Raw genomic sequence first — 23690 nt, 5'->3', positions numbered from 1 at the left:
TCGGTGATCGGACGATAACCGGTGTTTTCAGCTTGATATGGCCGTTGCCGAGAGTGCTATTTAATAATTTGAATTTAATTAACCTTCATCTTTATAAAAAAATAACAAAAAGAAGATATGTTTGCTTTTTTCATATCTGATGGAATTTAAAAGAGGAAACAAATGTGAAAAAGCCAACGGCACGCAGAGTTTCCAAGTACTGACTGCGCTCGACGCTGCTTAACTGCGGTGATCGGACGAGAACCGGTGTTTTCAGCGTGATATGGCCGTTGCCGAGAGTGCTAGATAATAATTCGAATTTAAATTAAGTGAGACAAATTATCCTTCATCTTTTTAAAACAATAACAAAAAGAAAATATGTTTGCTTTTTTCATATCTATTGGAATTTAAAAGAGGAAAAAAAGTGAAAAAGCCAACGGCACGCAGTGTTCCTAAGTGGTCTCCATCCCAAGTACTGACTGCGCTCGACGCTTCTTAACTTCGGTGATCGGACGAGAACCGGTGTTTTCAGCGTCATATGGCCATTGCCGAGAGTGCTAGATAATAATTCGAATTTAAATTAAGTGAGAAAAATTAACCATCATCTTTTTAAAACAATAACAAAAAGAAAATATGTTTGCTTTTTTATATCTATTGGAATTTAAATGAGGAAAAAAAAGTGAAAAAGACAACGGCACGCAGTGTTCTTATGTGGCCTCCCTCCCAAGTACTGACTGCGCTCGACGCTGCTTAACTTCGGTGATCGGACGAGAACCGGTGTTTCCAGCGTGATATGCCCGTTGCCGAGAGTGCTAGATAATAATTCGAATTTAAATTAAGTGAGAAAAATTAACCTTCATCTTTTTAAAACAATAACAAAAAGAAAATATGTTTGCTTTTTTCATATCTATTGGAATTTAAAAGAGGAAAAAAAAGTGAAAAAGCCAACGGCACGCAATGTTCTTAAGTGGTCTCCCTCCCAAGTACTGACTGCGCTCGACGCTTCTTAACTTCGGTGATCGGACGAGAACCGGTGTTTTCAGCGTCATATGGCCATTGCCGAGAGTGCTAGATAATAATTCGAATTTAAATTAAGTGAGAAAAATTAACCATCATTTTTTTAAAACAATAACAAAAAGAAAATATGTTTGCTTTTTTCATATCTATTGGAATTTAAAAGAGGAAAAAAAAGTGAAAAAGCCAACGGCACGCAGTGTTCCTAAGTTGTCTCCCTCCCAAGTACTGACTGCGCTCGACGCTTCTTAACTTCGGTGATCGGATGAGAACCGGTGTTTTCAGCGTATTATGGCCGTTGCCGAGAGTGCTAATTAATAATTTGAATTTAATTAACCTTCATCTTTATAAAACAATAACAAAAAGAAGATATGTTTGCTTTTTTCATATCTGATCTCTTACAAAAAACTTCTTAAGAGTTCTAAAGGAATTTCTTTGGAACCCTACGGAGCCCTTGGGATCATTTTCTAAAGAAGCAATTTCCAAAGACTTCCTTGGAATTTCCTAAAGAATTTTTGAGATAAATTTCCAAATAATTTCTTGGGATTATTTTCTAATGAAATTCTTTAGGAATTCTAGAGATAAATTTCCAAAGAATGTCTTTGGATTATTTTCTAAAGAAATTCTTTAGGAATTCTAGAGATAAATTTCCAAAGAATGTCTTGGGATTATTTTCTAAAGAAATTCTTTAGGAATTCTAGAGATAAATTTCCAAAGAATTTCTTGGGATTATTTTCTGAAAAATCCTTTAGGAATTCTAGAGATAAATTACCAAAGAATTTCTTAGGATTATTTTCTGAAAAACTCTTTAGGAATTCTAGAGATAAATTTCCAAAGAATTTCTTAGGATTATTTTCTAAAGAAATTCTTTAGGATTTCTAGAGATAAATTTCCAAAGAACGTCTAGGGAATATTTCCCAACGAAATTCTTTAGGAATTCTTGAGATCAATTTCCAAAGAAGGTATAAGGTTTATTTTCCAAAGTTTTTCACATTTTAAGTTTGTGGATGACGAAAATTATGGCACTAACTCTTTTTTTTCTATTGTGGATGTTTCAATGTAAGTAGGGCACATACGTCCGCGACAAGGATGCGATTAGTCAGGGTTCAGTATGTGTTTAAGCAGGGAAGGAAATGAGGTTTACTTGGTAGGTGACGGAAGGGGTGTGGGGGTCAAGTTACCTCCGGCGGACACGGGGCAGTCGGCACCTATAGGGTAGGATCGCCGGCATGTGTCTTATTCCCTCAAACTTTGCCGCCCAGAAGCTTGGCTTACAGGAGTGCGCCACACTCCCGCCTGGCATTAATTCTTTAAAAGAAAAATAAGAGTATATAATTAAAATCGTTATGTTTAGATTTACAGGGAATCTACGCTGTCAGTCGAAATTTTTGCTTAATTCTCTTATGGCATGTTTTATCTTTATTTCGAGCGTAATTAGAGTCTAAAATAAATATTTTTTAGAAAACATTGTAGAGAAAATTAGGTTAAACGTGTTTCTGATACTTGAAAAACTCTCAGTGAATATACATTATTAAATTTAACAACAACGTCTGTATCTACTGCTTGGCCGTTAAAGCCTCCAAAACCCACATAGCACACCATACAATTGCACAAGGTTAAAACTTTCTGCCGTTTACGGATGTTTTTAAGTCGATTAAATGTCTGACTTTATAAGCAATTTCACACTGCATGCGAGAACTTCCTTCGCTAGGCCTATATGGGGTGTAGTTCACTACACTCCCTGTATTGGGATATGGTTCTGCGTGTAAGAACTATCCTCGTTTCAAGTGGCTAAATTAGTTTACCCACTTCTCGAGATATTTCCCAAGAGAATTCCAAATATATTTCCCAAGAAAATTCCAAAGATATTTCCCAAGAAAATTCCAAAGAAATTTCCCAAGAAAATTCCAAAGATATTTCCCAAGAAAATTCCAAAGATATTTCCCAAGCAAATTCCAAAGATATTTCCCAAGAAATTTCCAAAGATATTTCCAAAGCAATTTCCAAAGAAAAAGAGGCCAATATTCCCCAATTTCCTAAAGAACGCCTTAAGGATTTCCAAAGAAATTTCCCAAGGAATTTTCTTAAGAGTTCTTAAGAAGATTTTTGTAGGGGATGGAATTTAAAAGAGGAAACATAAGTGAAAAAGCCAACGCCACGCAGAGTTTCCAAGTACTGACTGCGCTCGACGCTTCTTAACTTCGGTGATCGGACGAGAACCGGTGTTTTCAGCGTGATATGGCCGTTGCCGAGAGTGCTAATTAATAATTTGAATTTAATTAACCTTCATCTTTATAAAACAATAACAAAAAGGAGATATGTTTGCTTTTTTCATATCTGATGGAATTTAAAAGAGGAAACATAAGTGAAAAAGCCAACGGCACGCAGAGTTTCCAAGTACTGACTGCGCTCGACGCTGCTTATTTTCGGTGATCGGACGAGAACCGGTGTTTTCAGCTTGATATGGCCGTTGCCGAGAGTGCTATTTAATAAATTGAATTTAATTAACCTTCATCTTTATAAAACAATAACAAAAAGAAGATATGTTTGCTTTTTTCATATCTGATGGAATTTAAAAGAGGAAACAAAAGTGAAAAAGCCAACGGCACGCAGAGTTTCCAAGTACTGACTGCGCTCGACGCTGCTTAACTTCGGTGATCGGACGATAACCGGTGTTTTCAGCTTGATATGGCCGTTGCCGAGAGTGCTATTTAATAATTTGAATTTAATTAACCTTCATCTTTATAAAAAAATAACAAAAAGAAGATATGTTTGCTTTTTTCATATCTGATGGAATTTAAAAGAGGAAACAAAAGTGAAAAAGCCAACGGCACGCAGAGTTTCCAAGTACTGACTGCGCTCGACGCTGCTTAACTGCGGTGATCGGACGAGAACCGGTGTTTTCAGCGTGATATGGCCGTTGCCGAGAGTGCTAGATAATAATTCGAATTTAAATTAAGTGAGACAAATTATCCTTCATCTTTTTAAAACAATAACAAAAAGAAAATATGTTTGCTTTTTTCATATCTATTGGAATTTAAATGACGAAAAAAAAGTGAAAATGACAACGGCACGCAGTGTTCTTAAGTGGTCTCCCTCCCAAGTACTGACTGCGCTCGACGCTGCTTAACTTCGGTGATCGGACGAGAACCGGTGTTTTCAGCGTGATATGCCCGTTGCCGAGAGTGCTAGATAATAATTCGAATTTAAATTAAGTGAGACAAATTAACCATCATCTTTTTAAAACAATAACAAAAAGAAAATATGTTTGCTTTTTTCATATCTATTGGAATTTAAAAGAGGAAAAAAAAGTGAAAAAGCCAACGGCACGCAGTGTTCCTAAGTGGTCTCCCTCCCAAGTACTGACTGCGCTCGACGCTTCTTAACTTCGGTGATCGGACGAGAACCGGTGTTTTCAGCGTCATATGGCCATTGCCGAGAGTGCTAGATAATAATTCGACTTTAAATTAAGTGAGAAAAATTAACCATTATCTTTTTAAAACAATAACAAAAAGAAAATATGTTTGCTTTTTTCATATCTATTGGAATTTAAAAGAGGAAAAAAAAGTGAAAAAGCCAACGGCACGCAGTGTTCCTAAGTGGTCTCCCTCCCTAGTACTGACTGCGCTCGACGCTTCTTAACTTCGGTGATCGGACGAGAACCGGTGTTTTCAGCGTGATATGGCCGTTGCCGAGAGTGCTAATTAATAATTTGAATTTAATTAACCTTCATCTTTATAAAACAATAACAAAAAGAAGATATGTTTGCTTTTTTCATATCTGATGGAATTTAAAAGAGGAAACCTAAGTGAAAAAGCCAACGCCACGCAGAGTTTCCAAGTACTGAATGCGCTCGACGGTGCTTATTTTCGGTGATCGGACGAGAACCGGTGTTTTCAGCTTGATATGGCCGTTGCCGAGAGTGCTATTTATTAATTTGAATTTAATTAACCTTCATCTTTATAAAACAATAACAAAAAGAAGATATGTTTGCTTTTTTCAAATCTGATGGAATTTAAAAGAGGAAACAAAAGTGAAAAAGCCAACGGCACGCAGAGTTTCCAAGTACTGACTGCGCTCGACGCTGCTTAACTTCGGTGATCGGACGATAACCGGTGTTTTCAGCTTGATATGGCCGTTGCCGAGAGTGCTATTTAATAATTTGAATTTAATTAACCTTCATCTTTATAAAAAAATAACAAAAAGAATATATGTTTGATTTTTCATATCTGATGGAATTAAAAAGAGGAAACAAAAGTGAAAAAGCCAACGGCACGCAGAGTTTCCAAGTACTGACTGCGCTCGACGCTGCTTAACTGCGGTGATCGGACGAGAACCGGTGTTTTCAGCGTGATATGGCCGTTGCCGAGAGTGCTAGATAATAAATCGAATTTAAATTAAGTGAGACAAATTATCCTTCATCTTTTTAAAACAATAACAAAAAGAAAATATGTTTGCTTTTTTCATATCTATTGGAATTTAAAAGAGGAAAAAAAAGTGAAAAAGCCAACGGCACGCAGTGTTCCTAAGTGGTCTCCCTCCCTAGTACTGACTGCGCTCGACGCTTCTTAACTTCGGTGATCGGACGAGAACCGGTGTTTTCAGCGTGATATGGCCGTTGCCGAGAGTGCTAATTAATAATTTGAATTTAATTAACCTTCATCTTTATAAAACAATAACAAAAAGAAGATATGTTTGCTTTTTTCATATCTGATGGAATTTAAAAGAGGAAACCTAAGTGAAAAAGCCAACGCCACGCAGAGTTTCCAAGTACTGACTGCGCTCGACGGTGCTTATTTTCGGTGATCGGACGAGAACCGGTGTTTTCAGCTTGATATGGCCGTTGCCGAGAGTGCTATTTATTAATTTGAATTTAATTAACCTTCATCTTTATAAAACAATAACAAAAAGAAGATATGTTTGCTTTTTTCAAATCTGATGGAATTTAAAAGAGGAAACAAAAGTGAAAAAGCCAACGGCACGCAGAGTTTCCAAGTACTGACTGCGCTCGACGCTGCTTAACTTCGGTGATCGGACGATAACCGGTGTTTTCAGCTTGATATGGCCGTTGCCGAGAGTGCTATTTAATAATTTGAATTTAATTAACCTTCATCTTTATAAAAAAATAACAAAAAGAATATATGTTTGATTTTTCATATCTGATGGAATTAAAAAGAGGAAACAAAAGTGAAAAAGCCAACGGCACGCAGAGTTTCCAAGTACTGACTGCGCTCGACGCTGCTTAACTGCGGTGATCGGACGAGAACCGGTGTTTTCAGCGTGATATGGCCGTTGCCGAGAGTGCTAGATAATAAATCGAATTTAAATTAAGTGAGACAAATTATCCTTCATCTTTTTAAAACAATAACAAAAAGAAAATATGTTTGCTTTTTTCATATCTATTGGAATTTAAAAGAGGAAAAAAAAGTGAAAAAGCCAACGGCACGCAGTGTTCCTAAGTGGTCTCCCTCCCTAGTACTGACTGCGCTCGACGCTTCTTAACTTCGGTGATCGGACGAGAACCGGTGTTTTCAGCGTGATATGGCCGTTGCCGAGAGTGCTAATTAATAATTTGAATTTAATTAACCTTCATCTTTATAAAACAATAACAAAAAGAAGATATGTTTGCTTTTTTCATATCTGATGGAATTTAAAAGAGGAAACCTAAGTGAAAAAGCCAACGCCACGCAGAGTTTCCAAGTACTGACTGCGCTCGACGGTGCTTATTTTCGGTGATCGGACGAGAACCGGTGTTTTCAGCTTGATATGGCCGTTGCCGAGAGTGCTATTTATTAATTTGAATTTAATTAACCTTCATCTTTATAAAACAATAACAAAAAGAAGATATGTTTGCTTTTTTCAAATCTGATGGAATTTAAAACAGGAAACAAAAGTGAAAAAGCCAACGGCACGCAGAGTTTCCAAGTACTGACTGCGCTCGACGCTGCTTAACTTCGGTGATCGGACGATAACCGGTGTTTTCAGCTTGATATGGCCGTTGCCGAGAGTGCTATTTAATAATTTGAATTTAATTAACCTTCATCTTTATAAAAAAATAACAAAAAGAAGATATGTTTGATTTTTCATATCTGATGGAATTAAAAAGAGGAAACAAAAGTGAAAAAGCCAACGGCACGCAGAGTTTCCAAGTACTGACTGCGCTCGACGCTGCTTAACTGCGGTGATCGGACGAGAACCGGTGTTTTCAGCGTGATATGGCCGTTGCCGAGAGTGCTAGATAATAAATCGAATTTAAATTAAGTGAGACAAATTATCCTTCATCTTTTTAAAACAATAACAAAAAGAAAATATGTTTGCTTTTTTCATATCTATTGGAATTTAAATGAGGAAAAAAAAGTGAAAAAGACAACGGCACGCAGTGTTCTTAAGTGGTCTCCCTCCCAAGTAGTGACTGCGCTCGACGCTGCTTAACTTCGGTGATCGGACGAGAACCGGTGTTTTCAGCGTGATATGCCCGTTGCCGAGAGTGCTAGATAATAATTCGAATTTAAATTTAGTGAGACAAATTAACCATCATCTTTTTAAAACAATAACAAAAAGAAAATATGTTTGCTTTTTTCATATCTATTGGAATTTAAAAGAGGAAAAAAAAGTGAAAAAGCCAACGGCACGCAGTGTTCCTAAGTGGTCTCCCTCCCAAGTACTGACTGCGCTCGACGCTTCTTAACTTCGGTGATCGGACGAGAACCTGTGTTTTCAGCGTCATATGGCCATTGCCGAGAGTGCTAGATAATAATTCGAATTTAAATTAAGTGAGAAAAATTAACCATTATCTTTTTAAAACAATAACAAAAAGAAAATATGTTTGCTTTTTTCATATCTATTGGAATTTAAAAGAGGAAAAAAAAGTGAAAAAGCCAACGGCACGCAGTGTTCCTAAGTGGTCTCCCTCCCTAGTACTGACTGCGCTCGACGCTTCTTAACTTCGGTGATCGGACGAGAACCGGTGTTTTCAGCGTGATATGGCCGTTGCCGAGAGTGCTAATTAATAATTTGAATTTAATTAACCTTCATCTTTATAAAACAATAACAAAAAGAAGATATGTTTGCTTTTTTCATATCTGATGGAATTTAAAAGAGGAAACCTAAGTGAAAAAGCCAACGCCACGCAGAGTTTCCAAGTACTGACTGCGCTCGACGGTGCTTATTTTCGGTGATCGGACGAGAACCGGTGTTTTCAGCTTGATATGGCCGTTGCCGAGAGTGCTATTTATTAATTTGAATTTAATTAACCTTCATCTTTATAAAACAATAACAAAAAGAAGATATGTTTGCTTTTTTCAAATCTGATGGAATTTAAAACAGGAAACAAAAGTGAAAAAGCCAACGGCACGCAGAGTTTCCAAGTACTGACTGCGCTCGACGCTGCTTAACTTCGGTGATCGGACGATAACCGGTGTTTTCAGCTTGATATGGCCGTTGCCGAGAGTGCTATTTAATAATTTGAATTTAATTAACCTTCATCTTTATAAAAAAATAACAAAAAGAAGATATGTTTGATTTTTCATATCTGATGGAATTAAAAAGAGGAAACAAAAGTGAAAAAGCCAACGGCACGCAGAGTTTCCAAGTACTGACTGCGCTCGACGCTGCTTAACTGCGGTGATCGGACGAGAACCGGTGTTTTCAGCGTGATATGGCCGTTGCCGAGAGTGCTAGATAATAAATCGAATTTAAATTAAGTGAGACAAATTATCCTTCATCTTTTTAAAACAATAACAAAAAGAAAATATGTTTGCTTTTTTCATATCTATTGGAATTTAAATGAGGAAAAAAAAGTGAAAAAGACAACGGCACGCAGTGTTCTTAAGTGGTCTCCCTCCCAAGTAGTGACTGCGCTCGACGCTGCTTAACTTCGGTGATCGGACGAGAACCGGTGTTTTCAGCGTGATATGCCCGTTGCCGAGAGTGCTAGATAATAATTCGAATTTAAATTAAGTGAGACAAATTAACCATCATCTTTTTAAAACAATAACAAAAAGAAAATATGTTTGCTTTTTTCATATCTATTGGAATTTAAAAGAGGAAAAAAAAGTGAAAAAGCCAACGGCACGCAGTGTTCCTAAGTGGTCTCCCTCCCAAGTACTGACTGCGCTCGACGCTTCTTAACTTCGGTGATCGGACGAGAACCGGTGTTTTCAGCGTCATATGGCCATTGCCGAGAGTGCTAGATAATAATTCGACTTTAAATTAAGTGAGAAAAATTAACCATTATCTTTTTAAAACAATAACAAAAAGAAAATATGTTTGCTTTTTTCATATCTATTGGAATTTAAAAGAGGAAAAAAAAAGTGAAAAAGCCAACGGCACGCAGTGTTACTAAGTGGTCTCCCTCCCTAGTACTGACTGCGCTCGACGCTTCTTAACTTCGGTGATCGGACGAGAACCGGTGTTTTCAGCGTGATATGGCCGTTGCCGAGAGTGCTAATTAATAATTTGAATTTAATTAACCTTCATCTTTATAAAACAATAACAAAAAGAAGATATGTTTGCTTTTTTCATATCTGATGGAATTTAAAAGAGGAAACCTAAGTGAAAAAGCCAACGCCACGCAGAGTTTCCAAGTACTGAATGCGCTCGACGGTGCTTATTTTCGGTGATCGGACGAGAACCGGTGTTTTCAGCTTGATATGGCCGTTGCCGAGAGTGCTATTTATTAATTTGAATTTAATTAACCTTCATCTTTATAAAACAATAACAAAAAGAAGATATGTTTGCTTTTTTCAAATCTGATGGAATTTAAAAGAGGAAACAAAAGTGAAAAAGCCAACGGCACGCAGAGTTTCCAAGTACTGACTGCGCTCGACGCTGCTTAACTTCGGTGATCGGACGATAACCGGTGTTTTCAGCTTGATATGGCCGTTGCCGAGAGTGCTATTTAATAATTTGAATTTAATTAACCTTCATCTTTATAAAAAAATAACAAAAAGAAGATATGTTTGATTTTTCATATCTGATGGAATTAAAAAGAGGAAACAAAAGTGAAAAAGCCAACGGCACGCAGAGTTTCCAAGTACTGACTGCGCTCGACGCTGCTTAACTGCGGTGATCGGACGAGAACCGGTGTTTTCAGCGTGATATGGCCGTTGCCGAGAGTGCTAGATAATAAATCGAATTTAAATTAAGTGAGACAAATTATCCTTCATCTTTTTAAAACAATAACAAAAAGAAAATATGTTTGCCTTTTTCATATCTATTGGAATTTAAAAGAGGAAAAAAAAGTGAAAAAGCCAACGGCACGCAGTGTTCCTAAGTGGTCTCCCTCCCTAGTACTGACTGCGCTCGACGCTTCTTAACTTCGGTGATCGGACGAGAACCGGTGTTTTCAGCGTGATATGGCCGTTGCCGAGAGTGCTAATTAATAATTTGAATTTAATTAACCTTCATCTTTATAAAACAATAACAAAAAGAAGATATGTTTGCTTTTTTCATATCTGATGGAATTTAAAAGAGGAAACCTAAGTGAAAAAGCCAACGCCACGCAGAGTTTCCAAGTACTGAATGCGCTCGACGGTGCTTATTTTCGGTGATCGGACGAGAACCGGTGTTTTCAGCTTGATATGGCCGTTGCCGAGAGTGCTATTTATTAATTTGAATTTAATTAACCTTCATCTTTATAAAACAATAACAAAAAGAAGATATGTTTGCTTTTTTCAAATCTGATGGAATTTAAAAGAGGAAACAAAAGTGAAAAAGCCAACGGCACGCAGAGTTTCCAAGTACTGACTGCGCTCGACGCTGCTTAACTTCGGTGATCGGACGATAACCGGTGTTTTCAGCTTGATATGGCCGTTGCCGAGAGTGCTATTTAATAATTTGAATTTAATTAACCTTCATCTTTATAAAAAAATAACAAAAAGAAGATATGTTTGATTTTTCATATCTGATGGAATTAAAAAGAGGAAACAAAAGTGAAAAAGCCAACGGCACGCAGAGTTTCCAAGTACTGACTGCGCTCGACGCTGCTTAACTGCGGTGATCGGACGAGAACCGGTGTTTTCAGCGTGATATGGCCGTTGCCGAGAGTGCTAGATAATAAATCGAATTTAAATTAAGTGATCAAATTATCCTTCATCTTTTTAAAACAATAACAAAAAGAAAATATGTTTGCCTTTTTCATATCTATTGGAATTTAAAAGAGGAAAAAAAAGTGAAAAAGCCAACGGCACGCAGTGTTCCTAAGTGGTCTCCCTCCCTAGTACTGACTGCGCTCGACGCTTCTTAACTTCGGTGATCGGACGAGAACCGGTGTTTTCAGCGTGATATGGCCGTTGCCGAGAGTGCTAATTAATAATTTGAATTTAATTAACCTTCATCTTTATAAAACAATAACAAAAAGAAGATATGTTTGCTTTTTTCATATCTGATGGAATTTAAAAGAGGAAACCTAAGTGAAAAAGCCAACGCCACGCAGAGTTTCCAAGTACTGAATGCGCTCGACGGTGCTTATTTTCGGTGATCGGACGAGAACCGGTGTTTTCAGCTTGATATGGCCGTTGCCGAGAGTGCTATTTATTAATTTGAATTTAATTAACCTTCATCTTTATAAAACAATAACAAAAAGAAGATATGTTTGCTTTTTTCAAATCTGATGGAATTTAAAAGAGGAAACAAAACTGAAAAAGCCAACGGCACGCAGAGTTTCCAAGTACTGACTGCGCTCGACGCTGCTTAACTTCGGTGATCGGACGATAACCGGTGTTTTCAGCTTGATATGGCCGTTGCCGAGAGTGCTATTTAATAATTTGAATTTAATTAACCTTCATCTTTATAAAAAAATAACAAAAAGAATATATGTTTGATTTTTCATATCTGATGGAATTAAAAAGAGGAAACAAAAGTGAAAAAGCCAACGGCACGCAGAGTTTCCAAGTACTGACTGCGCTCGACGCTGCTTAACTGCGGTGATCGGACGAGAACCGGTGTTTTCAGCGTGATATGGCCGTTGCCGAGAGTGCTAGATAATAAATCGAATTTAAATTAAGTGAGACAAATTATCCTTCATCTTTTTAAAACAATAACAAAAAGAAAATATGTTTGCTTTTTTCATATCTATTTTAATTTAAAAGAGGAAAAAAAAGTGAAAAAGCCAACGGCACGCAGTGTTCCTAAGTGGTCTCCCTCCCTAGTACTGACTGCGCTCGACGCTTCTTAACTTCGGTGATCGGACGAGAACCGGTGTTTTCAGCGTGATATGGCCGTTGCCGAGAGTGCTAATTAATAATTTGAATTTAATTAACCTTCATCTTTATAAAACAATAACAAAAAGAAGATATGTTTGCTTTTTTCATATCTGATGGAATTTAAAAGAGGAAACCTAAGTGAAAAAGCCAACGCCACGCAGAGTTTCCAAGTACTGACTGCGCTCGACGGTGCTTATTTTCGGTGATCGGACGAGAACCGGTGTTTTCAGCTTGATATGGCCGTTGCCGAGAGTGCTATTTATTAATTTGAATTTAATTAACCTTCATCTTTATAAAACAATAACAAAAAGAAGATATGTTTGCTTTTTTCAAATCTGATGGAATTTAAAACAGGAAACAAAAGTGAAAAAGCCAACGGCACGCAGAGTTTCCAAGTACTGACTGCGCTCGACGCTGCTTAACTTCGGTGATCGGACGATAACCGGTGTTTTCAGCTTGATATGGCCGTTGCCGAGAGTGCTATTTAATAATTTGAATTTAATTAACCTTCATCTTTATAAAAAAATAACAAAAAGAAGATATGTTTGATTTTTCATATCTGATGGAATTAAAAAGAGGAAACAAAAGTGAAAAAGCCAACGGCACGCAGAGTTTCCAAGTACTGACTGCGCTCGACGCTGCTTAACTGCGGTGATCGGACGAGAACCGGTGTTTTCAGCGTGATATGGCCGTTGCCGAGAGTGCTAGATAATAAATCGAATTTAAATTAAGTGAGACAAATTATCCTTCATCTTTTTAAAACAATAACAAAAAGAAAATATGTTTGCTTTTTTCATATCTATTGGAATTTAAATGAGGAAAAAAAAGTGAAAAAGACAACGGCACGCAGTGTTCTTAAGTGGTCTCCCTCCCAAGTAGTGACTGCGCTCGACGCTGCTTAACTTCGGTGATCGGACGAGAACCGGTGTTTTCAGCGTGATATGCCCGTTGCCGAGAGTGCTAGATAATAATTCGAATTTAAATTTAGTGAGACAAATTAACCATCATCTTTTTAAAACAATAACAAAAAGAAAATATGTTTGCTTTTTTCATATCTATTGGAATTTAAAAGAGGAAAAAAAAGTGAAAAAGCCAACGGCACGCAGTGTTCCTAAGTGGTCTCCCTCCCAAGTACTGACTGCGCTCGACGCTTCTTAACTTCGGTGATCGGACGAGAACCTGTGTTTTCAGCGTCATATGGCCATTGCCGAGAGTGCTAGATAATAATTCGAATTTAAATTAAGTGAGAAAAATTAACCATTATCTTTTTAAAACAATAACAAAAAGAAAATATGTTTGCTTTTTTCATATCTATTGGAATTTAAAAGAGGAAAAAAAGTGAAAAAGCCAACGGCACGCAGTGTTCCTAAGTGGTCTCCCTCCCTAGTACTGACTGCGCTCGACGCTTCTTAACTTCGGTGATCGGACGAGAACCGGTGTTTTCAGCGTGATATGGCCGTTGCCGAGAGTGCTAATTAATAATTTGAATTTAATTAACCTTCATCTTTATAAAACAATAACAAAAAGAAGATATGTTTGATTTTTCATATCTGATGGAATTAAAAAGAGGAAACAAAAGTGAAAAAGCCAACGGCACGCAGAGTTTCCAAGTACTGACTGCGCTCGACGCTGCTTAACTGCGGTGATCGGACGAGAACCGGTGTTTTCAGCGTGATATGGCCGTTGCCGAGAGTGCTAGATAATAAATCGAATTTAAATTAAGTGAGACAAATTATCCTTCATCTTTTTAAAACAATAACAAAAAGAAAATATGTTTGCTTTTTTCATATCTATTGGAATTTAAATGAGGAAAAAAAAGTGAAAAAGACAACGGCACGCAGTGTTCTTAAGTGGTCTCCCTCCCAAGTAGTGACTGCGCTCGACGCTGCTTAACTTCGGTGATCGGACGAGAACCGGTGTTTTCAGCGTGATATGCCCGTTGCCGAGAGTGCTAGATAATAATTCGAATTTAAATTTAGTGAGACAAATTAACCATCATCTTTTTAAAACAATAACAAAAAGAAAATATGTTTGCTTTTTTCATATCTATTGGAATTTAAAAGAGGAAAAAAAAGTGAAAAAGCCAACGGCACGCAGTGTTCCTAAGTGGTCTCCCTCCCAAGTACTGACTGCGCTCGACGCTTCTTAACTTCGGTGATCGGACGAGAACCTGTGTTTTCAGCGTCATATGGCCATTGCCGAGAGTGCTAGATAATAATTCGAATTTAAATTAAGTGAGAAAAATTAACCATTATCTTTTTAAAACAATAACAAAAAGAAAATATGTTTGCTTTTTTCATATCTATTGGAATTTAAAAGAGGAAAAAAAGTGAAAAAGCCAACGGCACGCAGTGTTCCTAAGTGGTCTCCCTCCCTAGTACTGACTGCGCTCGACGCTTCTTAACTTCGGTGATCGGACGAGAACCGGTGTTTTCAGCGTGATATGGCCGTTGCCGAGAGTGCTAATTAATAATTTGAATTTAATTAACCTTCATCTTTATAAAACAATAACAAAAAGAAGATATGTTTGCTTTTTTCATATCTGATGGAATTTAAAAGAGGAAACCTAAGTGAAAAAGCCAACGCCACGCAGAGTTTCCAAGTACTGACTGCGCTCGACGGTGCTTATTTTCGGTGATCGGACGAGAACCGGTGTTTTCAGCTTGATATGGCCGTTGCCGAGAGTGCTATTTAATAATTTGAATTTAATTAACCTTCATCTTTATAAAACAATAACAAAAAGAAGATATGTTTGCTTTTTTCAAATCTGATGGAATTTAAAAGAGGAAACAAAAGTGAAAAAGCCAACGGCACGCAGAGTTTCCAAGTACTGACTGCGCTCGACGCTGCTTAACTTCGGTGATCGGACGATAACCGGTGTTTTCAGCTTGATATGGCCGTTGCCGAGAGTGCTATTTAATAATTTGAATTTAATTAACCTTCATCTTTATAAAAAAATAACAAAAAGAAGATATGTTTGATTTTTCATATCTGATGGAATTAAAAAGAGGAAACAAAAGTGAAAAAGCCAACGGCACGCAGAGTTTCCAAGTACTGACTGCGCTCGACGCTGCTTAACTGCGGTGATCGGACGAGAACCGGTGTTTTCAGCGTGATATGGCCGTTGCCGAGAGTGCTAGATAATAAATCGAATTTAAATTAAGTGAGACAAATTATCCTTCATCTTTTTAAAACAATAACAAAAAGAAAATATGTTTGCTTTTTTCATATCTATTGGAATTTAAATGAGGAAAAAAAAGTGAAAAAGACAACGGCACGCAGTGTTCTTAAGTGGTCTCCCTCCCAAGTAGTGACTGCGCTCGACGCTGCTTAACTTCGGTGATCGGACGAGAACCGGTGTTTTCAGCGTGATATGCCCGTTGCCGAGAGTGCTAGATAATAATTCGAATTTAAATTTAGTGAGACAAATTAACCATCATCTTTTTAAAACAATAACAAAAAGAAAATATGTTTGCTTTTTTCATATCTATTGGAATTTAAAAGAGGAAAAAAAAGTGAAAAAGCCAACGGCACGCAGTGTTCCTAAGTGGTCTCCCTCCCAAGTACTGACTGCGCTCGACGCTTCTTAACTTCGGTGATCGGACGAGAACCTGTGTTTTCAGCGTCATATGGCCATTGCCGAGAGTGCTAGATAATAATTCGAATTTAAATTAAGTGAGAAAAATTAACCATTATCTTTTTAAAACAATAACAAAAAGAAAATATGTTTGCTTTTTTCATATCTATTGGAATTTAAAAGAGGAAAAAAAAGTGAAAAAGCCAACGGCACGCAGTGTTCCTAAGTGGTCTCCCTCCCTAGTACTGACTGCGCTCGACGCTTCTTAACTTCGGTGATCGGACGAGAACCGGTGTTTTCAGCGTGATATGGCCGTTGCCGAGAGTGCTAATTAATAATTTGAATTTAATTAACCTTCATCTTTATAAAACAATAACAAAAAGAAGATATGTTTGCTTTTTTCATATCTGATGGAATTTAAAAGAGGAAACCTAAGTGAAAAAGCCAACGCCACGCAGAGTTTCCAAGTACTGACTGCGCTCGACGGTGCTTATTTTCGGTGATCGGACGAGAACCGGTGTTTTCAGCTTGATATGGCCGTTGCCGAGAGTGGTATTTAATAATTTGAATTTAATTAACCTTCATCTTTATAAAACAATAACAAAAAGAAGATATGTTTGCTTTTTTCAAATCTGATGGAATTTAAAAGAGGAAACAAAAGTGAAAAAGCCAACGGCACGCAGAGTTTCCAAGTACTGACTGCGCTCGACGCTGCTTAACTTCGGTGATCGGACGATAACCGGTGTTTTCAGCTTGATATGGCCGTTGCCGAGAGTGCTATTTAATAATTTGAATTTAATTAACCTTTATCTTTATAAAAAAATAACAAAAAGAAGATATGTTTGCTTTTTTCCTATCTGATGGAATTTAAAAGAGGAAACAAAAGTGAAAAAGCCAACGGCACGCAGAGTTTCCAAGTACTGACTGCGCTCGACGCTGCTTAACTTCGGTGATTGGACGAGAACCGCTGTTTTCAGCGTGATATGGCCGTTGCCGAGAGTGCTAGATAATAATTCGAATTTAAATTAAGTGAGACAAATTATCCTTCATCTTTTTAAAACAATAACAAAAAGAAAATATGTTTGCTTTTTTCATATCTATTGGAATTTAAAAGAGGAAAAAAAAGTGAAAAAGCCAACGGCACGCAGTGTTCCTGAGTGGTCTCCCTCCCTAGTACTGACTGCGCTCGACGCTTCTTAACTTCGGTGATCGGACGAGAACCGGTGTTTTCAGCGTGATATGGCCGTTGCCGAGAGTGCTAGATAATAATTCGACTTTAAATTAAGTGAGAAAAATTAACCATTATCTTTTTAAAACAATAACAAAAAGAAAATATGTTTGCTTTTTTCATATCTATTGGAATTTAAAAGAGGAAAAAAAAGTGAAAAAGCCAACGGCACGCAGTGTTCCTAAGTGGTCTCCCTCCCTAGTACTGACTGCGCTCGACGCTTCTTAACTTCGGTGATCGGACGAGAACCGGTGTTTTCAGCGTGATATGGCCGTTGCCGAGAGTGCTAATTAATAATTTGAATTTAATTAACCTTCATCTTTATAAAACAATAACAAAAAGAAGATATGTTTGCTTTTTTCATATCTGATGGAATTTAAAAGAGGAAACCTAAGTGAAAAAGCCAACGCCACGCAGAGTTTCCAAGTACTGACTGCGCTCGACGGTGCTTATTTTCGGTGATCGGACGATAACCGGTGTTTTCAGCTTGATATGGCCGTTGCCGAGAGTGCTATTTAATAATTTGAATTTAATTAACCTTCATCTTTATAAAAAAATAACAAAAAGAAGATATGTTTGATTTTTCATATCTGATGTAATTAAAAAGAGGAAACAAAAGTGAAAAAGCCAACGGCACGCAGAGTTTCCAAGTACTGACTGCGCTCGACGCTGCTTAACTGCGGTGATCGGACGAGAACCGGTGTTTTCAGCGTGATATGGCCGTTGCCAAGAGTGCTAGATAATAAATCGAATTTAAATTAAGTGAGACAAATTATCCTTCATCTTTTTAAAACAATAACAAAAAGAAAATATGTTTGCTTTTTTCATATCTATTGGAATTTAAATGAGGAAAAAAAAGTGAAAAAGACAACGGCACGCAGTGTTCTTAAGTGGTCTCCCTCCCAAGTAGTGACTGCGCTCGACGCTGCTTAACTTCGGTGATCGGACGAGAACCGGTGTTTTCAGCGTGATATGCCCGTTGCCGAGAGTGCTAGATAATAATTCGAATTTAAATTAAGTGAGACAAATTAACCATCATCTTTTTAAAACAATAACAAAAAGAAAATATGTTTGCTTTTTTCATATCTGATGGAATTTAAAAGAGGAAACATAAGTGAAAAAGCCAACGGCACGCAGAGTTTCCAAGTACTGACTGCGCTCAACGCTGCTTATTTTCGGTGATCGGACGAGAACCGGTGTTTTCAGCTTGATATAGCCGTTGCCGAGAGTGCTATTTAATAATTTGAATTTAATTAACCTTCATCTTTATAAAACAATAACAAAAAGAAGATATGTTTGCTTTTTTAATATCTGATGGAATTTAAAAGAGGAAACAAATGTGAAAAAGCCAACGGCACGCAGAGTTTCCAAGTACTGACTGCGCTCGACGCTGCTTAACTGCGGTGATCGGACGAGAACCGGTGTTTTCAGCGTGATATGGCCGTTGCCGAGAGTGCTAGATAATAATTCGAATTTAAATTAAGTGAGACAAATTGACCTTCATCTTTTTAAAACAATAACAAAAAGAAAATATGTTTGCTTTTTTCATATCTATACGAATTTAAAAGAGGAAAAAAAAGTGAAAAAGCCAACGGCACGCAGTGTTCCTAAGTGGTTTCCCTCCCTAGTACTGACTGCGCTCGACGCTTCTTAACTTCGGTGATCGGACGAGAACCGGTGTTTTCAGCGTGATATGGCCGTTGCCGAGAGTGCTAATTAATAATTTGAATTTAATTAACCTTCATCTTTATAAAACAATAACAAAAAGAAGATATGTTTGCTTTTTTCAAATCTGATGGAATTTAAAAGAGGAAACAAAAGTGAAAAAGCCAACGGCACGCAGAGTTTCCAAGTACTGACTGCGCTCGACGCTGCTTAACTTCGGTGATCGGACGATAACCGGTGTTTTCAGCTTGATATGGCCGTTGCCGAGAGTGCTATTTAATAATTTGAATTTAATTAACCTTCATCTTTATAAAAAAATAACAAAAAGAAGATATGTTTGCTTTTTTCATATCTGATGGAATTTAAAAGAGGAAACAAAAGTGAAAAAGCCAACGGCACGCAGAGTTTCCAAGTACTGACTGCGCTCGACGCTGCTTAACTGCGGTGATCGAACGAGAACCGCTGTTTTCAGCGTGATATGGCCGTTGCCGAGAGTGCTAGATAATAATTCGAATTTAAATTAAGTGAGACAAATTATCCTTCATCTTTTTAAAACAATAACAAAAAGAAAATATGTTTGCTTTTTTCATATCTATTGGAATTTAAATGAGGAAAAAAAAGTGAAAAATACAACGGCACGCAGTGTTCCTAAGTGGTCTCCCTCCCAAGTACTGACTGCGCTCGACGCTGCTTAACTTCGGTGATCGGACGATAACCGGTGTTTTCAGCTTGATATGGCCGTTGCCGAGAGTGCTATTTAATAATTTGAATTTAATTAACCTTCATCTTTATAAAAAAATAACAAAAAGAAGATATGTTTGCTTTTTTCATATCTAATGGAATTAAAAAGAGGAAACAAATGTGAAAAAGCCAACGGCACGCAGAGTTTCCAAGTACTGACTGCGCTCGACGCTGCTTAACTGCGGTGATCGGACGAGAACCGGTGTTTTCAGCGTGATATGGCCGTTGCCGAGAGTGCTAGATAATAATTCGAATTTAAATTAAGTGAGACAAATTATCCTTCATCTTTTTAAAACAATAACAAAAAGAAAATATGTTTGCTTTTTTCATATCTATTGGAATTTAAAAGAGGAAAAAACAGTGAAAAAGACAACGGCACGCAGTGTTCCTAAGTGGTCTCCCTCCCAAGTACTGACTGCGCTCGACGCTGCTTAACTTCGGTGATCGGACGATAACCGGTGTTTTCAGCTTGATATGGCCGTTGCCGAGAGTGCTATTTAATAATTTGAATTTAATTAACCTTCATCTTTATAAAAAAATAACAAAAGGAAGATATGTTTGCTTTTTTCATATCTGATGGAATTTAAAAGAGGAAACAAAAGTGAAAAAGCCAACGGCACGCAGAGTTTCCAAGTACTGACTGCGCTCGACGCTGCTTAACTGCGGTGATCGGACGAGAACCGGTGTTTTCAGCGTGATATGGCCGTTGCCGAGAGTGCTAGATAATAATTCGAATTTAAATTAAGTGAGACAAATTATCCTTCATCTTTTTAAAACAATAACAAAAAGAAAATATGTTTGCTTTTTTCATATCTATTGGAATTTAAATGAGGAAAAAAAAGTGAAAAAGACAACGGCACGCAGTGTTCTTAAGTGGTCTCCCTTCTAAGTACTGACTGCGCTCGACGCTGCTTAACTTCGGTGATCGGACGAGAACCGGTGTTTTCAGCGTGATATGCCCGTTGCCGAGAGTGCTAGATAATAATTTGAATTTAAATTAAGTGAGACAAATTAACCATCATCTTTTTAAAACAATAACAATAAGAAAATATGTTTGCTTTTTTCATATCTATTGGAATTTAAAAGAGGAAAAAAAAGTGAAAAAGCCAACGGCACGCAGTGTTCCTAAGTGGTCTCCCTCCCAAGTACTGACTGCGCTCGACGCTTCTTAACTTCGGTGATCGGACGAGAACCGGTGTTTTCAGCGTCATATGGCCATTGCCGAGAGTGCTAGATAATAATTCGAATTTAAATTAAGTGAGACAAATTAACCATCATCTTTTTAAAACAATAACAAAAATAAAATATGTTTGCTTTTTTCATATCTATTGGAATTTAAAAGAGGAAAAAAAAGTGAAAAAGCCAACGGCACGCAGTGTTCCTAAGTGGTTTCCCTCCCTAGTACTGACTGCGCTCGACGCTTCTTAACTTCGGTGATCGGACGAGAACCGGTGTTTTCAGCGTGATATGGCCGTTGCCGAGAGTGCTAATTAATAATTTGAATTTAATTAACCTTCATCTTTATAAAACAATAACAAAAAGAAGATATGTTTGCTTTTTTCATATCTGATGGAATTTAAAAGAGGAAACATAAGTGAAAAAGCCAACGCCACGCAGAGTTTCCAAGTACTGACTGCGCTCGACGGTGCTTATTTTCGGTGATCGGACGAGAACCGGTGTTTTCAGCTTGATATGGCCGTTGCCGAGAGTGCTATTTAATAATTTGAATTTAATTAACCTTCATCTTTATAAAACAATAACAAAAAGAAGATATGTTTGCTTTTTTCAAATCTGATGAAATTTAAAAGAGGAAACAAAAGTGAAAAAGCCAACGGCACGCAGAGTTTCCAAGTACTGACTGCGCTCGACGCTGCTTAACTTCGGTGATCGGACGATAACCGGTGTTTTCAGCTTGATATGGCCGTTGCCGAGAGTGCTATTTAATAATTTGAATTTAATTAACCTTCATCTTTATAAAAAAATAACAAAAAGAAGATATGTTTGCTTGTTTCATATCTGATGGAATTAAAAAGAGGAAACAAAAGTGAAAAAGCCAACGGCACGCAGAGTTTCCAAGTACTGACTGCGCTCGACGCTGCTTAACTGCGGTGATCGGACGAAAACCGGTGTTTTCAGCGTGATATGGCCGTTGCCGAGAGTGCTAGATAATAATTCGAATTTAAATTAAGTGAGACAAATTATCCTTCATCTTTTTAAAACAATAACAAAAAGAAAATATGTTTGCTTTTTTCATATCTATTGGAATTTAAAAGAGGAAAAAAAAGTGAAAAAGCCAACGGCACGCAGTGTTCCTAAGTGGTCTCTCTCCCAAGTACTGACTGCGCTCGACGCTTCTTAACTTCGGTGATCGGACGAGAACCGGTGTTTTCAGCGTCATATGGCCATTGCCGAGAGTGCTAGATAATAATTCGAATTTAAATTAAGTGAGAAAAATTAACCATCATCTTTTTAAAACAATAACAAAAAGAAAATATGTTTGCTTTTTTCATATCTATTGGAATTTAAAAGAGGAAAAAAAGTGAAAAAGCCAACGGCACGCAGTGTTCCTAAGTGGTCTCCCTCCCAAGTACTGACTGCGCTCGACGCTTCTTAACTTCGGTGATCGAACGAGAACCGGTGTTTTCAGCGTGGTATGGCCGTTGCCGAGAGTGCTATTTAATAATTTGAATTTAATTAACCTTCATCTTTATAAAACAATAACAAAAAGAAGATATGTTTGCTTTTTTCAAATCTGATGGAATTTAAAAGAGGAAACAAAAGTGAAAAAGCCAACGGCACGCAGAGTTTCCAAGTACTGACTGCGCTCGACGCTGCTTAACTTCGGTGATCGGACGATAACCGGTGTTTTCAGCTTGATATGGCCGTTGCCGAGAGTGCTATTTAATAATTTGAATTTAATTAACCTTCATCTTTATAAAAAAATAACAAAAAGAAGATATGTTTGCTTGTTTCATATCTGATGGAATTAAAAAGAGGAAACAAAAGTGAAAAAGCCAAAGGCACGCAGAGTTTCCAAGTACTGACTGCGCTCGACGCTGCTTAACTGCGGTGATCGGACGAGAACCGGTGTTTTCAGCGTGATATGGCCGTTGCCGAGAGTGCTAGATAATAATTCGAATTTAAATTAAGTGAGACAAATTATCCTTCATCTTTTTAAAACAATAACAAAAAGAAAATATGTTTGCTTTTTTCAAATCTATTGGAATTTAAAAGAGGAAAAAAAAGTGAAAAAGCCAACGGCACGCAGTGTTCCTAAGTGGTCTCTCTCCCAAGTACTGACTGCGCTCGACGCTTCTTAACTTCGGTGATCGGACGAGAACCGGTGTTTTCAGCGTCATATGGCCATTGCCGAGAGTGCTAGATAATAATTCGAATTTAAATTAAGTGAGAAAAATTAACCATCATCTTTTTAAAACAATAACAAAAAGAAAATATGTTTGCTTTTTTCATATCTATTGGAATTTAAAAGAGGAAAAAAAAGTGAAAAAGACAACGGCACGCAGTGTTCCTAAGTGGTCTCCCTCCCAAGTACTGACTGCACTCGACGCTGCTTAACTTCGGTGATCGGACGATAACCGGTGTTTTCAGCTTGATATGGCCGTTGCCGAGAGTGCTATTTAATAATTTGAATTTAATTAACCTTCATCTTTATAAAAAAATAACAAAAGGAAGATATGTTTGCTTTTTTCATATCTGATGGAATTTAAAAGAGGAAACAAAAGTGAAAAAGCCAACGGCACGCAGAGTTTCCAAGTACTGACTGCGCTCGACGCTGCCTAACTGCGGTGATCGGACGAGAACCGGTGTTTTCAGCGTGATATGGCCGTTGCCGAGGGTGCTAGATAATAATTCGAATTTAAATTAAGTGAGACAAATTAACCTTCATCTTTTTAAAACAATAACAAAAAGAAAATATGTTTGCTTTTTTCATATCTATTGGAATTTAAAAGAGGAAAAAAAGTAATAAGCCAACGGCACGCAGTCTTCCTAAGTGGTCTCCCTCCCAAGTACTGACTGCGCTCAACGCTGCTTAAATTCGGTGATCGGACGAGAACCGGTGTTTTCAGTGTGATATGCCCGTTGCCGAGAGTGCTAGATAATAATTCGAATTTAAATTAAGTGAGACAAATTAACCATCTTTTTAAAACAATAACAAAAAGAAAATATGTTTGCTTTTTTCATATCTATTGGAATTTAAAAGAGGAAAAAAAAGTGAAAAAGCCAACGGCACGCAGTGTTCCTAAGCGTTGCCGAGAGTGCT

General features: G+C 37.4%; 14 non-coding genes and 47 pseudogenes across 14 annotated transcripts; all 61 read right to left on the bottom strand.

Moving 5' to 3' along the window:
- Positions 1 to 171: 171 nt before the first annotated feature.
- On the bottom strand, positions 172 to 274 carry LOC149599133 (5S ribosomal RNA; annotated as a pseudogene).
- A 136-nt stretch (positions 275 to 410) lies between these two features.
- Positions 411 to 529, bottom strand: LOC149599132 (5S ribosomal RNA; annotated as a pseudogene).
- A 136-nt stretch (positions 530 to 665) lies between these two features.
- Positions 666 to 784, bottom strand: LOC149599131 (5S ribosomal RNA). The gene has a single exon (XR_016378669.1). It is a non-coding gene; the product is annotated as a 5S ribosomal RNA (ribosomal RNA).
- A 137-nt stretch (positions 785 to 921) lies between these two features.
- LOC149599130 (5S ribosomal RNA) lies at positions 922 to 1040 on the bottom strand (annotated as a pseudogene).
- Positions 1041 to 1177: 137 nt separating this feature from the next.
- On the bottom strand, positions 1178 to 1296 carry LOC149599129 (5S ribosomal RNA; annotated as a pseudogene).
- Positions 1297 to 3815: 2519 nt separating this feature from the next.
- On the bottom strand, positions 3816 to 3918 carry LOC149599128 (5S ribosomal RNA; annotated as a pseudogene).
- A 137-nt stretch (positions 3919 to 4055) lies between these two features.
- LOC149599127 (5S ribosomal RNA) lies at positions 4056 to 4174 on the bottom strand. The gene has a single exon (XR_016378231.1). It is a non-coding gene; the product is annotated as a 5S ribosomal RNA (ribosomal RNA).
- Positions 4175 to 4311: 137 nt separating this feature from the next.
- On the bottom strand, positions 4312 to 4430 carry LOC149599126 (5S ribosomal RNA; annotated as a pseudogene).
- A 137-nt stretch (positions 4431 to 4567) lies between these two features.
- On the bottom strand, positions 4568 to 4686 carry LOC149599125 (5S ribosomal RNA). Its single transcript, XR_016378570.1, has one exon. It is a non-coding gene; the product is annotated as a 5S ribosomal RNA (ribosomal RNA).
- A 571-nt stretch (positions 4687 to 5257) lies between these two features.
- Positions 5258 to 5360, bottom strand: LOC149599124 (5S ribosomal RNA; annotated as a pseudogene).
- Positions 5361 to 5497: 137 nt separating this feature from the next.
- On the bottom strand, positions 5498 to 5616 carry LOC149599123 (5S ribosomal RNA). The gene has a single exon (XR_016378569.1). It is a non-coding gene; the product is annotated as a 5S ribosomal RNA (ribosomal RNA).
- A 571-nt stretch (positions 5617 to 6187) lies between these two features.
- Positions 6188 to 6290, bottom strand: LOC149599122 (5S ribosomal RNA; annotated as a pseudogene).
- Positions 6291 to 6427: 137 nt separating this feature from the next.
- Positions 6428 to 6546, bottom strand: LOC149599121 (5S ribosomal RNA). The gene has a single exon (XR_016378568.1). It is a non-coding gene; the product is annotated as a 5S ribosomal RNA (ribosomal RNA).
- Positions 6547 to 7117: 571 nt separating this feature from the next.
- Positions 7118 to 7220, bottom strand: LOC149599120 (5S ribosomal RNA; annotated as a pseudogene).
- A 137-nt stretch (positions 7221 to 7357) lies between these two features.
- LOC149599119 (5S ribosomal RNA) lies at positions 7358 to 7476 on the bottom strand (annotated as a pseudogene).
- A 137-nt stretch (positions 7477 to 7613) lies between these two features.
- On the bottom strand, positions 7614 to 7732 carry LOC149599118 (5S ribosomal RNA; annotated as a pseudogene).
- A 137-nt stretch (positions 7733 to 7869) lies between these two features.
- On the bottom strand, positions 7870 to 7988 carry LOC149599117 (5S ribosomal RNA). The gene has a single exon (XR_016378567.1). It is a non-coding gene; the product is annotated as a 5S ribosomal RNA (ribosomal RNA).
- Positions 7989 to 8559: 571 nt separating this feature from the next.
- On the bottom strand, positions 8560 to 8662 carry LOC149599116 (5S ribosomal RNA; annotated as a pseudogene).
- Positions 8663 to 8799: 137 nt separating this feature from the next.
- LOC149599115 (5S ribosomal RNA) lies at positions 8800 to 8918 on the bottom strand (annotated as a pseudogene).
- Positions 8919 to 9055: 137 nt separating this feature from the next.
- Positions 9056 to 9174, bottom strand: LOC149599114 (5S ribosomal RNA; annotated as a pseudogene).
- Positions 9175 to 9312: 138 nt separating this feature from the next.
- LOC149599113 (5S ribosomal RNA) lies at positions 9313 to 9431 on the bottom strand (annotated as a pseudogene).
- Positions 9432 to 10002: 571 nt separating this feature from the next.
- On the bottom strand, positions 10003 to 10105 carry LOC149599112 (5S ribosomal RNA; annotated as a pseudogene).
- A 137-nt stretch (positions 10106 to 10242) lies between these two features.
- On the bottom strand, positions 10243 to 10361 carry LOC149599111 (5S ribosomal RNA). The gene has a single exon (XR_016378566.1). It is a non-coding gene; the product is annotated as a 5S ribosomal RNA (ribosomal RNA).
- A 571-nt stretch (positions 10362 to 10932) lies between these two features.
- On the bottom strand, positions 10933 to 11035 carry LOC149599110 (5S ribosomal RNA; annotated as a pseudogene).
- Positions 11036 to 11171: 136 nt separating this feature from the next.
- LOC149599109 (5S ribosomal RNA) lies at positions 11172 to 11290 on the bottom strand. Its single transcript, XR_016378565.1, has one exon. It is a non-coding gene; the product is annotated as a 5S ribosomal RNA (ribosomal RNA).
- A 571-nt stretch (positions 11291 to 11861) lies between these two features.
- On the bottom strand, positions 11862 to 11964 carry LOC149599108 (5S ribosomal RNA; annotated as a pseudogene).
- Positions 11965 to 12101: 137 nt separating this feature from the next.
- LOC149599107 (5S ribosomal RNA) lies at positions 12102 to 12220 on the bottom strand. Its single transcript, XR_016378564.1, has one exon. It is a non-coding gene; the product is annotated as a 5S ribosomal RNA (ribosomal RNA).
- Positions 12221 to 12791: 571 nt separating this feature from the next.
- On the bottom strand, positions 12792 to 12894 carry LOC149599106 (5S ribosomal RNA; annotated as a pseudogene).
- Positions 12895 to 13031: 137 nt separating this feature from the next.
- Positions 13032 to 13150, bottom strand: LOC149599105 (5S ribosomal RNA; annotated as a pseudogene).
- Positions 13151 to 13287: 137 nt separating this feature from the next.
- LOC149599104 (5S ribosomal RNA) lies at positions 13288 to 13406 on the bottom strand (annotated as a pseudogene).
- Positions 13407 to 13542: 136 nt separating this feature from the next.
- LOC149599103 (5S ribosomal RNA) lies at positions 13543 to 13661 on the bottom strand. The gene has a single exon (XR_016378563.1). It is a non-coding gene; the product is annotated as a 5S ribosomal RNA (ribosomal RNA).
- Positions 13662 to 13782: 121 nt separating this feature from the next.
- On the bottom strand, positions 13783 to 13885 carry LOC149599102 (5S ribosomal RNA; annotated as a pseudogene).
- Positions 13886 to 14022: 137 nt separating this feature from the next.
- LOC149599101 (5S ribosomal RNA) lies at positions 14023 to 14141 on the bottom strand (annotated as a pseudogene).
- Positions 14142 to 14278: 137 nt separating this feature from the next.
- Positions 14279 to 14397, bottom strand: LOC149599100 (5S ribosomal RNA; annotated as a pseudogene).
- Positions 14398 to 14533: 136 nt separating this feature from the next.
- Positions 14534 to 14652, bottom strand: LOC149599099 (5S ribosomal RNA). The gene has a single exon (XR_016378562.1). It is a non-coding gene; the product is annotated as a 5S ribosomal RNA (ribosomal RNA).
- Positions 14653 to 15223: 571 nt separating this feature from the next.
- LOC149599098 (5S ribosomal RNA) lies at positions 15224 to 15326 on the bottom strand (annotated as a pseudogene).
- A 137-nt stretch (positions 15327 to 15463) lies between these two features.
- On the bottom strand, positions 15464 to 15582 carry LOC149599097 (5S ribosomal RNA; annotated as a pseudogene).
- A 137-nt stretch (positions 15583 to 15719) lies between these two features.
- Positions 15720 to 15838, bottom strand: LOC149599096 (5S ribosomal RNA; annotated as a pseudogene).
- A 137-nt stretch (positions 15839 to 15975) lies between these two features.
- Positions 15976 to 16094, bottom strand: LOC149599095 (5S ribosomal RNA). Its single transcript, XR_016378561.1, has one exon. It is a non-coding gene; the product is annotated as a 5S ribosomal RNA (ribosomal RNA).
- Positions 16095 to 16906: 812 nt separating this feature from the next.
- On the bottom strand, positions 16907 to 17025 carry LOC149599094 (5S ribosomal RNA; annotated as a pseudogene).
- A 137-nt stretch (positions 17026 to 17162) lies between these two features.
- Positions 17163 to 17281, bottom strand: LOC149599093 (5S ribosomal RNA). The gene has a single exon (XR_016378559.1). It is a non-coding gene; the product is annotated as a 5S ribosomal RNA (ribosomal RNA).
- Positions 17282 to 17627: 346 nt separating this feature from the next.
- On the bottom strand, positions 17628 to 17730 carry LOC149599092 (5S ribosomal RNA; annotated as a pseudogene).
- Positions 17731 to 17867: 137 nt separating this feature from the next.
- LOC149599091 (5S ribosomal RNA) lies at positions 17868 to 17986 on the bottom strand (annotated as a pseudogene).
- A 362-nt stretch (positions 17987 to 18348) lies between these two features.
- LOC149599090 (5S ribosomal RNA) lies at positions 18349 to 18451 on the bottom strand (annotated as a pseudogene).
- Positions 18452 to 18588: 137 nt separating this feature from the next.
- Positions 18589 to 18707, bottom strand: LOC149599089 (5S ribosomal RNA; annotated as a pseudogene).
- A 347-nt stretch (positions 18708 to 19054) lies between these two features.
- LOC149599088 (5S ribosomal RNA) lies at positions 19055 to 19157 on the bottom strand (annotated as a pseudogene).
- Positions 19158 to 19294: 137 nt separating this feature from the next.
- LOC149599087 (5S ribosomal RNA) lies at positions 19295 to 19413 on the bottom strand (annotated as a pseudogene).
- Positions 19414 to 19535: 122 nt separating this feature from the next.
- Positions 19536 to 19638, bottom strand: LOC149599086 (5S ribosomal RNA; annotated as a pseudogene).
- A 137-nt stretch (positions 19639 to 19775) lies between these two features.
- Positions 19776 to 19894, bottom strand: LOC149599085 (5S ribosomal RNA; annotated as a pseudogene).
- A 122-nt stretch (positions 19895 to 20016) lies between these two features.
- On the bottom strand, positions 20017 to 20119 carry LOC149599084 (5S ribosomal RNA; annotated as a pseudogene).
- A 137-nt stretch (positions 20120 to 20256) lies between these two features.
- On the bottom strand, positions 20257 to 20375 carry LOC149599083 (5S ribosomal RNA). Its single transcript, XR_016378232.1, has one exon. It is a non-coding gene; the product is annotated as a 5S ribosomal RNA (ribosomal RNA).
- A 137-nt stretch (positions 20376 to 20512) lies between these two features.
- On the bottom strand, positions 20513 to 20631 carry LOC149599082 (5S ribosomal RNA; annotated as a pseudogene).
- Positions 20632 to 20768: 137 nt separating this feature from the next.
- On the bottom strand, positions 20769 to 20887 carry LOC149599081 (5S ribosomal RNA; annotated as a pseudogene).
- A 572-nt stretch (positions 20888 to 21459) lies between these two features.
- On the bottom strand, positions 21460 to 21562 carry LOC149599080 (5S ribosomal RNA; annotated as a pseudogene).
- A 137-nt stretch (positions 21563 to 21699) lies between these two features.
- On the bottom strand, positions 21700 to 21818 carry LOC149599079 (5S ribosomal RNA; annotated as a pseudogene).
- Positions 21819 to 21954: 136 nt separating this feature from the next.
- Positions 21955 to 22073, bottom strand: LOC149599078 (5S ribosomal RNA; annotated as a pseudogene).
- A 347-nt stretch (positions 22074 to 22420) lies between these two features.
- LOC149599077 (5S ribosomal RNA) lies at positions 22421 to 22523 on the bottom strand (annotated as a pseudogene).
- A 137-nt stretch (positions 22524 to 22660) lies between these two features.
- On the bottom strand, positions 22661 to 22779 carry LOC149599076 (5S ribosomal RNA; annotated as a pseudogene).
- Positions 22780 to 22916: 137 nt separating this feature from the next.
- LOC149599075 (5S ribosomal RNA) lies at positions 22917 to 23035 on the bottom strand (annotated as a pseudogene).
- Positions 23036 to 23157: 122 nt separating this feature from the next.
- LOC149599074 (5S ribosomal RNA) lies at positions 23158 to 23260 on the bottom strand (annotated as a pseudogene).
- Positions 23261 to 23395: 135 nt separating this feature from the next.
- Positions 23396 to 23514, bottom strand: LOC149599073 (5S ribosomal RNA; annotated as a pseudogene).
- Positions 23515 to 23690: the final 176 nt, after the last annotated feature.

Source organism: Phalangium opilio, unplaced genomic scaffold, assembly GCF_054372755.1.
Source record: "Phalangium opilio isolate 3A_F unplaced genomic scaffold, DU_Popi_V2 ptg000360l_1, whole genome shotgun sequence".
NCBI lineage: Eukaryota > Metazoa > Arthropoda > Arachnida > Opiliones > Phalangiidae > Phalangium > Phalangium opilio.
Note: the sequence above shows the minus strand (reverse complement) of the source record. Positions and strands in the feature narration are given on the sequence as shown.